Source organism: Periplaneta americana, chromosome 3, assembly GCF_040183065.1.
Source record: "Periplaneta americana isolate PAMFEO1 chromosome 3, P.americana_PAMFEO1_priV1, whole genome shotgun sequence".
In the NCBI taxonomy this organism is placed as follows: Eukaryota; Metazoa; Arthropoda; class Insecta; order Blattodea; family Blattidae; genus Periplaneta; species Periplaneta americana.
This window is the reverse complement of record NC_091119.1, coordinates 187,445,404-187,460,496: the sequence shown is the minus strand read 5'-3', so window position 1 is coordinate 187,460,496 and position 15,093 is coordinate 187,445,404.

Below are 15,093 nucleotides of genomic sequence, written 5' to 3'. Positions count from 1 at the left end.
TTTAAAATGAGGATATGGAGAAGAATGGAGCGTGTGATGTGGACAGACAGAATAAGGGACGAAGTTTTTTTTGGAAAGAGTGGGCGAAGAAAGAATGATGCTGAAACTGATCAGAAAGAGAAAAGGGAATTAGTTGGGTCACTGGCTGAGAAGAAACTGTCTACTGAAGGATGCACTGGAAGGATTGGTGAACGGGAAAAGATATCAGATGATAGACGACATTAAGTTAATATGGATCATATGCGGAGATTGAGAGGAAGGCAGAAAATAGGAAAGATTGAAGAATGCTGGGTTTGCAGTGAAGGACCCGCCCTTGGGCAGAACACTTAATGTACATATATATTACTATTATTGTTGCTTTTATTATTATTACTAATACTAATACTATTATTATTAATATTATTATTAGCCACCGGCGTAGCTCGGTCGGTTAAGGCGCTTGTCTGCCGATCCGGACTTGCGTTCGGGCGTGGGTTTGATTCCCGCTTGGGCTCATTACCTGGTTGGGTTTTTTTTTTTCTTTCTTCACCCACTCTTTCCAACAAAGCTTCGTTCCTTATTCTGTTTGTCCACATCACACGCTCCATTCTTCTCCATATCCATATTTAAAATGCTTCTATTCGCTTCTCTTCACTTCGCCGTAATGTCCATGTTTCTGCCCCATATAATGCCATACTCTACATAGAGCACTTCACTAGTATTTTCCTCAGTTCTTTTTCCAGAAGTCCGCAGAAGATGCTCCTTTTTCTATTGAAAGCTTCCTTTGCCATTGCTATCCTCCTATGACTCCCTGGCTGCAGCTCATGTTACTGCTTACAGTATACTCCACGATAATAATAATAATAATAATAATAATAATAATAATAATAATAATAATACGTACATTACGTAACTACTTTAGTCCAATGCGGAGGCCGATCTTACGTTACCAGTCCCTGACGCTAGTAACAATGTTATCAACCATATTGATAGCATCATCATTACCAAAGTCTTCAGAAGTGGTGCTGGTTAGAGAATTTGTAGTAGTAATGAATATTCCGCCCCACAAAGATCAAAATAATAAGTAGATGTAACGTTTCAAATTGTATTAATTACCTGCTTTCTAGGGTAACGCACAATTATGTCACAAAATTTGATATGAATACAAATTAAGGGATTCATTAAGAGTTAATATCCTGGCCACTAACCCTTTGTTCTGCCCTCCCTTTTCACCCATACATATTAAGTTACAGTGGTGACTAAGGGCCACGCCCTCTAGTGTGTAGGGGAGATGCACCAGCTGACAACCACATAGTCGCTTTCATGTCTACTGTTAACTTTATATGGGTTATCTGTCGTCAGGTTACCTTGGTTACAGCTACAATACTTTATTGAAACTCCGATGTCCTCACAACAAGGAATTGACGTCTGATTTGCTTCATGGTCAAATGCGACAAAGAGATGAAATAACTTTACAAAAATATACAAGCGTCACATGTTAAGTACGTTTTTATACAGGTAATGTCATTAATTTTAGGTGGTTATTCTTTGAGATATTTCAAACAAAAATGTTTGATACAATTTTGCTCTTTTTTGCTTCCTTTTCGAGATAAAAAATTATTTTTTATGAAGCATTTCATAGCGTATCTGAAAAAGCCATTGATTTCATTCCCAATATGCTCAGCCACAAAGAGGAACGCAGAAAATTTAGTTAAGACTGGAGAATGCTGGGTTTGCAGTGAAAGACCTGCCCTTGGACAGAACAGAATGAATGAATAAATTAATTAATGTTCAGATAATTCAAGAACGCAGTGTATTTATTTATTTTATTGGGTTATTTTACGACGCTGTATCAACATCTAGGTTATTTAGCGTCTGAATGATATGAAGGTGATAATGCCGGTGAAATGAGTCCGGGGTCCAGCACCGAAAGTTACCCAGCATTTGCTCGTATTGGGTTGAGGGAAAACCCCGGAGAAAACCTCAACCAGGTAACTTGCCCCGACCGGGATTCGAACCCGGGCCACCTGGTTTCGCAGCCAGACGCACTGACCGTTACTCCACAGGTGTGGACAGAAGGCAGTGTATTATGATGGAAAATGTTTGAAAGAATTTTGATTTTGTCCTTTAAATGTGCAAAAATTTGATCCGAAGAAATGTAAGTTTTCGTTCTGCAAATAAATTTTGTGCGAGAATGTGCGTATTTGCTTGGTTTCCGCACAAAACCAACCCGCGGAAAGTCTAAAATTCCACATTCAGTATTCCCAACCTAACACACATAACAATTTCCCTCTTCTTACCGCTTAAGTGACATATTGATTTTACTGCTTTAGGCTTTTAACATTATTTTTAGAGAAGTTCAATATAGTAATAATTATAAATTGGAAACTTACCACTGCAATTTTATCTAAATTGCACTGTTAATTATTGTTTTTAAATATTTGCAAAAATTAAGTAAACTTTACAACTCCAATAAAGTTACTGCATTCGTGATGCAAGTAACATTAAGGAAGCCGTTTGTTTTAAGATCGCATTAATTGACTGGGGGCAAAAAAGACAGACGTATATCACGGCCTGCTGGAGTATAGTAAACACAGAAAACATTTTAAAGCAACAATGTTGAAGATACATATTTTTGTTTTGCAAATTTGCCGTCATTGAACAGAAACCAAGATGGAGATTTCATTGCAACTAATTAGAAATTTCTCTTTCAGGTATGTAATAAACGATCTTCGCACAAAATAATGTACGATACACGAGCGATATGTTTTCTTTCAATTCTCGGAAATTAAAAAAGCTCAACTACGTTTCGCTTTTTCAAACTTTTCCTCGAACATGAAAACTTCAACATACCGCTCTTGTAACGCATATTACTATTACAATGTTACATTTCTTCGGATCAAATTTCTACAAATTTAAAGGAAAAAACTAAAATTATATAATAATTTATTATAATAATACACTGCTCTTTTATATTGACAGAACATATTGGGAATTAAATCAATGGTTTTCACAAAACACGCTACGAAATGTTTCACACAAAACAATTTTTTCTCTCGAAAATGAAGCAAAATCGAGCAAAGTTTTATTAAACCTTTTTGTTTGAAATATCTTGAAGAACAACCTCCCGAAATTAATGACATTACTTACGATTCATCCTCTATGTGCAGGGTCCGGCAATTGGTTCTCACAAATTTCAGCATGTGGCTGTATGATTTTGAAGTAATGAAAGTAACACAGTATAATTATGGCATGAAAAATTCATTTATTGGCATATTATTTTTTTTAATGACACTTTTCAAAAGTGTCTCTTTTTTATCTTACGGTTTGCTACAGTCTTACCGGAAATTGTTCATGCCACGTCGCAATAAACTTGGGGTTTCGTTGATTTTTGAGGTTATTTTCTATGATGAAAATATATTTTAATCTCCCGTGTATGGTGTGTGAAGATATCAAAGTTTCGTCCAATACTTAGTAATCTGAAATTACTATTTCAATGTAAGTTGTTAAAGTTACCGTTTTAATTTTTTTTACTTAGTTATTTAACGACGCTGTATCAACTACCAGTCAGTCCTCTGAAGTTAAATATTTAGGCATAATTTTCGACAATCATTTAAAATAAAACCAACACATTAATTACCTTTGTAATCAATTACATAAAATAATATATTATTTTCTTCTATTGAGGAATTACTTGTCAATAAGTTTATTTCAATCGGTAATTATGTATGGAATTATAGAATGGGGTAGTTTATTTAAAACCAATTTTAATCCATTTTATTTACTAGAGAAGGAAATAATTAAAATATGTCTTCATAAACATATTGATTTTCCATGTCAAAAATTGTTTTTATACTTTAATGTTCTTAAAATAAGACAAATTTATTATATTGTATTAATAAAATTCATACATAAAAATCGAAATAACTTTGAATAAATTGTATTCTCGTAGTTATGAAATAAAATATATGAAGTCTTTAAGGTTATTTGAACCAAATTGCAACACTGCTACAATATTTAATCATAGTAGTAATTTAGGCCCACGAATATATAACAAATTTATCTTTAAATATCCTAATCTTCTCAATTCTAATAGTTACAGTATTAAATAAAAAAAATAAGTATGGATTTTATAAATAATGAAAGATTGTCAATTTTATTAATATATTCTTATTGTGTAGTAGACATGAGACAAATTGTATTATATACTTCTTAATATAAATTCAGGAATCCGCCTTTGAGCATTAGTTCTACTGTTTCAGGGGTGAGCTAAAATTTTATCTATTTACATTATATTTATTTTGTTACATTTATAAATAAATAAATAAATAAAATAAATAAATAGATAAGTAAGTAAATAAATAAATAATAAATAAATAAACAAATAAGTAAATAAATTAATTAATAAGTAAATAAATAAATAAAATTAATATTTATATATATAAACAAACATATAAATAAATAAATAAATAAACCAATCAGGTAATCAACCTATACGGGAAACGAATTACGCCCGAGCGCAACTCCAGAACAGCGGGCAAACACGCTACATTCTGAGTTACACGGGTGGCTTTAAAATTGTTAATTTAAATCACAAGTTACTATCATCTTTAGGGAAGCAGCACATCTCACCTTACGTCTTCATCTCTCGTCGCACCAGGTTGGTTGTCTTTATTTTGAGATGTCCTTGATTTTAAAATCTTATTACTTCTGATAAAATATCACTATATAGCACTTGACTAATAATCTTCATAAACTTGATTTTCTCCCCACTAGTACACAAAATTAAATTCACTTTCAATATTATAATAATAGGTATTATAAATAGAAGTGTTAGTTATATATATATATATATATATATATATATATATTATATCGTACAGTATCGAATATTTTAAAAGCCAGTCATAGCAGTGCAATATTATAGGATTCCATTCTACAAACATCCCCACTTCACCGGACCGCTTACGGGGATACCACGACACACCACGCTCGGTAAATTGTAATAAATATGTACTAAAAAAAAAAAGACTACTTCTAGTGTTACCAACTTCTTCGATTCAAATTTCCTACAGAAATAAATTAAATATCCCACAAATTGCCAAATTCTCCCTACTATGCGAAATGTAGAATTATCATCATCATCATCATCATCATCATCATCATCATCATCATCATCATCAATCTTGTCAAATGATAGTCTCGCTATCAACAATTCTAGCCATAGTAAGTAACCATGAGATTTATATAGCTTCGTTAAACCATTATTCACTTGCTACTTTTACGAGTATATTAAAATGAAAATAAATCAGACATTACTTAAGTGCTGAGAAATGTTAAATATGTCTATAGAAGAATATACAAAATGAAATATCAGTCAGCATTCCATCTGTGCAATATATGAATACGTTATCCGTCCATCCATCCATCCATCCATCCACCCATCCCTCTATTCATTCATGCATCCATCTATACACGCATTCATCCATCCATCCATCCATCCCTCCATCCATCCATCCCTCTATTCATTCATGCATCCATCTATACACGCATCCATCCATCCATCCATCCATCCATCCATCCATCCATCCATCCATCCCTCTATTCATTCATGCATCCATCTATACACGCATTCATCCATCCATCCATCCATCCCTCTATTCATTCATGCATCCATCTATACACGCATCCATCCATCCATCCATCCATCCATCCATCCATCCCTCTATTCATTCATGCATCCATCTATACACGCATCCATCCATCCATCCATCCATCCATCCATCCCTCTATTCATTCATGCATCCATCTATACACGCATTCATCCATCCATCCATCCATCCATCCATCCCTCTATTTATTCATGCATCCATCTATACACGCATTCATCCATCCATCCATCCATCCATCCCTCTATTCATTCATGCATCCATCTATACACGTATCCATCCATCCATCCATCCCTCCATTCATGCATCCATCTATACACGCATCCATCCATCCATCCCTCTATTCATTCATGCATCCATCTATACACGCATCCATCCATCCATCCGTCCATCCATCCATCCATCCATCCCTCCATCCATCCATCCATCCACCATCGATCCATCCCTCCATCCATTCATTGATGCACGCATGCATGCATCCATCCATACATTCATGCATGAATACATCTATTCATTCATCCATCCAAGCATCCATCCCTCTATTCATCCATGCATCGATCTATCCACGCATGCATCCATCCATACATTCATGCATGCATCCATCCATTCATCTATCCATGGATCCATACCACCATCCATCCCTCTATTCATCCATCCATCCATCCATCCAGCCATCCATCCAGCCATCCATCCATCCGTTTGGCATATTTTCTTTTACAGATTATTCCAAAAACTTCAGGAATGCACTGGCTTTTATTAGGAATACTGCACCATATTCTCGTATAAATTAAAAAAACAAGTCAACTCTTTTGTATGAAGTCCTACGCAAAAAGAAGAATTATATAGTTTGCTCCATTCAATACATTGCGATAGTTTTTCCGTTTACACATCACTGAACTCCGAATGATCGACCAACACAAAGCGGGGCATGTCGTGTTTGTGACGAGATTAATCATTTTGTAGTAGGAAACAGATGATTCTAAGACGCCGAGAAACGAAAAGAACGTAGCTGGTACTAAAACGCTTTTGTCCAGGTGATGCTGAAACTTGGGGTTGTTTGAACGCTGTTATTTCGTACTACAATAAAGTTAAAAGGAGTCATAAAGTCTAGAGCTGCAATATTCGCCCAACTGAACGGATGCGAATGGAAACATTGCTAATAAAAGCAGACTGATGTTGATATCTCTCAATCTGTATGCAAGTGTCAGAAATCTTTACGATTCACATTTGTTTCGGAGATCGACTCACATTCCTATTCAAATGAAAGCGTAAAACGTATAAGAGAGCAGGAGGGCAAAGGTTCCAGCCCGTAATTCGCCGTAACTTCGTGTTTTAAGTTTATTGCAAAACTTCAAGGCAGGGCGCAATTTTATTCCCCCACCCATGCGACTATAATTGCAATAATTAGAATATAACCATAAAGTTATGAAGTTATGTTTTATAACATATGATTGCTTTATGCACTCGAGAGGGAATCGACATATTTAAATTATTATATTAGAATAGGAATGTCATGACGTTAGGAACCTATAATTTACGTTTATGGACATTTAAACGTCTGATTTCCACTGACTTGTTGTTTAGATTATATTATGACTAGTGGCTTGTGCAACAAAGCTGCAAATTTAGTTAATTATAAGTTCAAATAAAATTTTTCATATTTATTTTCCAGAAAGATTACCAGACATTTTCAAATGTGTTTGCTTCCATAATGATGAAGATGTAACATTTAAAGCAACATAATAACTCAATAATCCTGTCAAAAATATCTCTTTTAAAAAGCTTCCTCTTTAATGTTTTTTATGCTAAATACTTTTTTTTGAACACATCTATCTTCAGTTTTTTTAGTTCTCCCTACAACAAAATGATATGCTTGGCAGCGATCTCAGATCTAATCGATTAAACCAAAGGAATATGAAATTAATTTTGATAAGATGCAGCTAAAATAGAAAGCATGACCCAATTTACTAACGCCTCTCCCATATTACTGCACTACATCCTAGAAAAATTAGAGAATCACACATATAAGTATCTACACCGCCCAGCAATTAAATATATCAAAAAGACCCACACACTTCAGTAGTAACTGTAAAAATATTTCATTTTAATAGCAATATTGCTGGAGAATCTTTTAAGTGTATTGTAAATATTCGTAATTTAAATATGTATTTTATTGATTAAGCCTGGTTGAGTGGAAGAGAAGACCTCATGGCCTTAACTCTGCCAGGGAAAATAAATTATTACTGTGACGGACTGTTTACATGTTGAGACAGACACGAAGTAACGGCGCGCTCCATCTCCCACTCCACTCGACCAACACAACTATATCGTCCGTGCGTTCTGAACTTCATGCGTTTCTGTGCCCAGGACCGAAACCTGTTCATGACTTGGAATCCACAGTTTTGGATATTAGAAAAACTGCAGGAAATATAATGATGCTAAATTTTATGTATGAAAATTACACTGCATATATGTTAAGGAAGAAACAGGCTTTATAAAAGGGCCATAAAGGTACAAACCAAGTAGTGGAAAGTGAATAATTTAGATCCGTGATGTCGGTAAAAAGGAAGATAGCAGGATGAGAATAAATAGAAGAAAATGAAGAGGAAATCGTCACGACAAAGTGGAGAGGTCTATTTAGTAGCCATAATGAGATACGCACATTAAACATCTACCGGCAACTCTGTGTAAAAGCCATGGATGTGGAAGTGGTTATTCATTCCACAACGCAAATAGCACAGGTATGACACCTCTGGAAGACGGCTCCTCGTGCAGATAATAAAGAACTCGAGTCGCCGATCATTAATCACATCACCACTGCTTGTCGTGGGCAGCACAAAACAACCGTGAAACCTAACGTATTGATTGGGGCCGCAAATGCTATTTATCATGTGTGGGAGACTGTGGAGCGGCCGTTGAACCGATGCATCATCGTTATTCTCCTCTTACTTGCAACGGCCCCCATCAAAAACGATTTAATTCGATTCTAATAAGTTCACCGTTATTAATAACAAAATCAAAAAACGAACTACTGTTTGCATTATTGCAGTGATGTCAAAGCAAGCGCATTTTTCTGACCTTGGCGTCGTGCGCGGGCATCAAGCGCTAAGTTTGGCAAGAGGAAGGGTTGTGTATATGAATAAGCAGCCTGTTAGTTTAAGAAAACAGTAGTGCACAAGATTCAAACGGAGCGTGAAATTTTATGTCGTTATTTTTATATGGCTTCTTTCTGGTTATTATTTTCTATATTGTCTGTAAAACAAAAGTATTAACACCTATTTCTTAGCATAATATTGCAGTTGTGTTTTAAACGTTAATAATATAACAAAGAGTAAAGAAGGAATATTCACACAAATTCCATAATAACTACAACTATACTGTACTAAGTGAATTAAACACATCATTCATAAAGAAAGTATTATCCCAAAGAAAGACAATGCATATGACATCATAAGTTGAAATTGATATTGATAATATCTTTAGCCTTATAAAAGTAATCAAAACAATATTATATTATAAAGCAAAGTTGTCTAGGTATATGTTTTAACTGTAACTAATATTACATAATAAAACTCTTATCGCATTATGCTTTTAGTTGATATTGGTGCGCAACTTTCTGTTATCAGAATATTAAATTATCTCGAAATCTGCTGAAGTATAGAGCTGAAGTTTTACTAACACATAGGCACATATCTTTTGTTTGTGATGTAACAGTATTTGCTTTGTTAATTCATTTCCTTACAAACATTTTCCATGCGAATATTTTCAAACATTTTAATACGCTATCTTCAGTAATACGTATTTACGACATATTGGATTTACAAAACATTGTTTTAGTACCTGTAAGGCTACTAAAGAAACTTATCTGAAAATTTCACTTTTACTGTAAAAAAGTTGAGAAAATATTTCTTTTGAATAAAAAAGTAAACTTGTGAAAAATGAACATTAAAATTAAAACTTACATTCTTATAATGCACTTATACTTCTCAGACAAATCTAAAAATTAACATGGATACAGTTTTAATAAGTTCTCTTCCCTTTATCCATTGAATCAGTGCTGGCCATCCCTGTATATAGCTCGACCAAGCGGCATATACTACCTTTTTCGTCTGTCTCTTTCCTTTCCGCTGTAAAGCGCTCAGGCTCTCCTGGGCTCTAAAGCGCGCGCTTGCTCCTGTGAGCATCAATTGAACATGCCTGGTATACATACTTGACTGTTTATTAGGTGTTAGGAAAAACCTCAAAAATTATTATGATTATTCATAGTTCTGAATTTCATAGTTATAGCACGAGATGACAAAGACTATCTTAACTCAATTAATATTACTACAAAAACGTATTTTTATATGGCTTCTTTGTGTTTGATATTATCTATATTGTCTGTAAAAGAAAATTACTGAGACCAATTTCTTAAGGGGGGAGGATGATATTTTTTAAAACTTTTTTCCTACTCGGTGTAAAATATTAATTTTTTGTTTGTAAAGAGCTTATAGCTGTGGCAACTCAACCAAATAAAATAATTATTTTGAAAAAAAAATTGTTTGGGAGCCCAAATTTGAAAAAAGTACCCAATGCAGGATTGTACTAAAACCGATATATCTAAACCGTATTTAAAGATAGATTCAAACAGTTTTTTGCAATATATTTGCAAAAGCATGTTCTACAAACTGTCTGTAACAGAATTTTGATATTTGTCCCTACGTTTGTAAAATAAACAATTAAATTTTAATAACAATTTTCTGATTTCCTTTCTTGCAAACAAACGGACGTATTTTTAAACTGAAATCAATTAGCAAAATTCTGTTACAGAGAACAGTTTCCTAATAGTCTAAAGAATATGTGTTCTAAATTTCATGGGTGTATCTTTAATAGTTCAGATATTATATCCATTTTTGTCTGCAATGTGGCAAAAAAATGAAGTTACTCGAAACCGATAAAAGCGGGCGTATGATTTAAAAATCCATAGCGCAGGAAGTTTAAAAATGACGTCTCAACATCCGATAAGGGCACAAATAGACATAAAATGTTATGCAATACATTCCACACATATCAAAGAATATTTTAAAGAAAAAAAATGTTGAAAATTTAATTTACCGGAAACAACAATAAAAGTGGGCGAGTGATTTAAAAATCCATAATGCAGGAAGTTTAAAAATGGCGACTCAACTTCCGATAAGGGCAAAAATACCCACAAAATCTTATGCTATGCATTCCACACATATCACAGAGTATTTTAAATATATATTTTTTAATTTACTCATTTTTCGCCAAAAATACCCTTAATATTGCAGTTGTGTTTTAAACGTTAATAACATAATAAAGAGTTAAGAATAATATTCACATAAATTCCATAGTCGTACAACTATACTGTACTAAATGGATGAAACACATCATTCGTAAAGAAAGTGATATCTCAAAACAAGAGATTGAGTATGACATGATAAGTTGGAATTGATACTGATCGGACCTTTAGCCTTATAAAAGTAATCAATGAGCTAATAAAAACAATATTACAGTACAAAGCAAAGTTACCTAGGTGCTGTATATGTTTTAAGTGTAACTAATATTACATAACAAAACTCTTATCGCATTATGCTTTTAAGGTGATATTGGTGAACAACTTCCTATCATCATTATATTAAATTATTTTCTCGAAATGTGCTGAAGCTATACAGCTGACATTTTAACAACACATGGGCACGTACCTTTTGCTTATGATATAAAAGTAGTTGCTTTGTTAATTCATTTCCTTACAAACAATTTCCATGCGAATATTTTCAAAATTTTCAATACACTATCTTCAGTAATACGTATTTACGGTATATTAGATTTACGAAAACATTCTGTAAGGCTATTAAATAAATAGGCCTATATCTGAAAATTTCACTTTTCTATAAAAAAAGTTGAGAAAATATTGCTTTTGAATAAAAAAAATCAAACTTGTAAAAAATGAGCATTAAAACTAAAACTTACTTTCTCATAATGCACTTATACTTCTCAGACAAATCTAAAAATTAACATGGATACAGTTTTAATAAGTTATCTTTCCTTTATCTATTGAATCAGTGCTGGCCATCCCTGAATATAGCTCGACCAAGCGGCATATACTACCTCTTTCTTCTGTCTCTTTCCTTTCCGCTGTAAAGCGCTCAGGCTCTCTTGAGCTCTAAAGCGCGCGCTTGGTCCTATGGGCATCAATTGACATGACTGCATTATAGGCTTAAGCCGTCTTGCTTCAGTACAAAAGGTCTTTGCTCTCTATGAAGATTTTTATAGGCCTAAATTAACCATGGGGAAAAATGGCTCCGAAGGGCCACTGCACTCAAAGCCGCCTTACCTCACTCCATCGACCCTCTCCTCCTGGAGCTTCTCTGGACACGCTTCATTCAGTGGCGGGTATGGCTTCGATCTCGGGACGTCAGTTTCAGGAAGAGCGGCAGAAAGAATTTTTTGTTACTTACAAAAATAAGAAAGTCTGTTGCTTAATATGCGGGTTTAAAATTGCGCATATAAAACGCTTCAATATTAAACGCCACTTTAATCGGAAGCATAGGCTAAAGGTGACTTCGGTGATCTTACAAGTATTTATTTAAAATTTTAAAAGCTATTTTCGTAATATTTGTGAAAAGATACAAAACAAGATATGTTTATGTTATTTTCAGGATTTAGATACTTGTTATTTTATTAAGTATCTGGAACTGAACTTATTTAAAACTTTGAGTGCATATTAGGCCTACTTGATGCGTTCTCTTTCCAAGAAAGATTTTCAGAAGAACTTCAATGGACATGGAGATGTGTCTGTTCAATAATCCATTTGTATTTGATCTTACCCAAGCATCAGAGCCACTATAGAGATGCAAAAGAGCACGCCACTAAAGTGTTTAGGAAAAAATGGATTACCTACCAGAGGAACAATTCCCTAATCTGCGGATATTTGCAACGCGTATGGTATCTATGTTTGGCTCAACTTACTGTTGTGAGCAGTTTTTCTTTTCAAAATGAATATGACCAAAAGGATCTCCAGGTCTAGGATCACAGACATGCATTTAGTTTCAGTATTACGGTTGAGTTGTTCTATTTTAGAGCCAAATATATCCTTTTTAGTTAATAACAAAAAATTTCGAGGGCAATCAACAAAAAAAAAAAAATGAAAAGCAGCAGTATAGGCCTACAGTAGTATTTCGTTTCATTCATATCTCATATATTTTATTTAATATGTTTTAAAGTTAAATGACAGTGGAGCTTAGTTTTACTTTCTTTAGTATTGTAAATTTTATTAGTAACAACAATGTAATTTATTCGCCACAACAATAAGTCCTTTCTACAATTCGCCTTAAACGCTCTCGTCAACAATTGGATTTTCACTTAACACAGTATTCGTTATAGCACTCTACCGACGACAATGACAATTTACTTGGACTAGTACGAACAACAATGAACTGTTAATCTTAACTAATATTTACAAAGCACTATTTACAAATCAGAACTATCAGTTCTCAGTTCACAGTTCTTCTAGCTCAGTCACTCGAGTTCATAGTATCTCGAACCACAGACCTCCAGAGACAGTTCACTGTACTCGAACTCAGGTCCCTCCAACTGCGGTTCACTGCACTCGAACTCAGGTCCCTCCAACTGCGGTCCACTGCACTCCGGTACACCAGACTGGCTTGCTTGCTCTGGCTTTCTCACTGACTGGCTGACTAATCAACTGTCGTTCCTTCGCGTCCTTAATTTATAACCACAGCGACGTAGCCTCGAAAGTTCCACGCGTCTCTAGAGATGGCACTCCAGAAAAATCCAGAGCCCTCTCTTCTCTACCAGCACCAGATGCGCGCGCACTCTCTCTCCACTCTCTCACCGCGTTGGTCCTTTCCCCTCTCCGCCGCGCGCCATCCCAAAGTGCTCCGCGCGATCTTCTCTCTTGCGGGACGCTGGTCGTGAGTTCGAATCTCACAGTATTTATAAAAAGAAACAATTGATTTTGTTGATCATTATATTGTGTTTAATACGTTTGCATGTTAAATGACAATGGAGCTTAGTTACTTTATTGGTTTTAAAAAGAAACAATTTATTATGTTGAGCATTGTATCTTTTAATATATTGTGCAGTTAAATGACAATGGAACTTTGCTTTTTTCGTTATAGTTTTAAAAAAAGAAATACTTTATTATGTCGACCATAAGGCAGTTCAAGAATTTTTTGTGCACATGATAAAGGAGTAGTTATACAATTGAAAAATATATAATTTGCCTAATGACAGTAGGTGGCCGTCAGAGTTATTGTATGATACGTGTACTTCCTATAAACAAAATACTGTAAAGATTTTGAAACACGAAATAAGAGCAGAGAAATTACTGATGCACAAGGTGTGTCGAATCCACCACTGCACTTGCCTTAGCAAAACAGCTGCTTTACCCCTCGCCTGTCAATCAAACGAATGTGGGGTGGGTAGGAACGTTCCCTCCCTACTTTGCTTATAGTCCCCATAGCTGGTCTAAATAGATGTAAGACGACGTTAGCTCAGAATCAGATTCATTCTTTTGCCTATGGCACAGTAAAACGGTGCGTCGTAAGTTGTGAAAGGAGGATGTGGTCTATAAGCCACTTATCCACTGGATCTAGTTCAATCAGAATTCCATTTCCGCCTGGAACAGCATTTCTTTCAGTCGTCACCTCACATCATTAAACCGCATGCAAAAATCCGACAGCCAATTGAGGATATACTTTAACTTCTAGCGATATTACACACATTTAATTGACCATTTCCTGTAGAGAGATTTAAAGTTGTCTCTTCGATTAGAATTCCAGCTATTTAATACGTTTTATCTCAGTTTCTGTGCTTTAGATATTGATTAATATATTAGTTGAATAAAAGAAAGGAAACTGTTTGTCACTCTCCTATTAATCCCTTATTCATCTGTCGTAATAAATCTTGGCTTCTTTTTCGATAATAATCTAAATTGGAATTTTCAAGTTAAAGAAACGATAAAAAAAAATCTGTTCCTCCATTCACTGTTTGAGTCGCTTAAGAAACTTCTTGCCCCAGCAACTAAAACTTACCCTAGTACAAACCCTAGTAATGCCGCATTTCGATTATTGTGACGTTTTGTAAAGTGACCTAAGTTCTGAACTGTCAGTCAAGTTACAGCGAGTTCAGAATATGTGCGTCAGATACGTATGCAACATCCGACGATATGATCACATATCACCGTCCTTCGCAAGTCTTTCGTGGCTCCGACTTAAAGAACGTACAACTTTACACTCCTTGTCATTGCTCTTTCGAATTCTGCACACTTCAACACCAAATTACCTTTCGTCTCGTTTCTCTTATCTATAATCTAACCACGACGTAAATACCAGATCACTTATCTGTGGCGCGTTAAGTATACCTCTTCACAGAACATCTCGTTATTCATAATCTTTTACAGTATCCACCTCGCGACAAT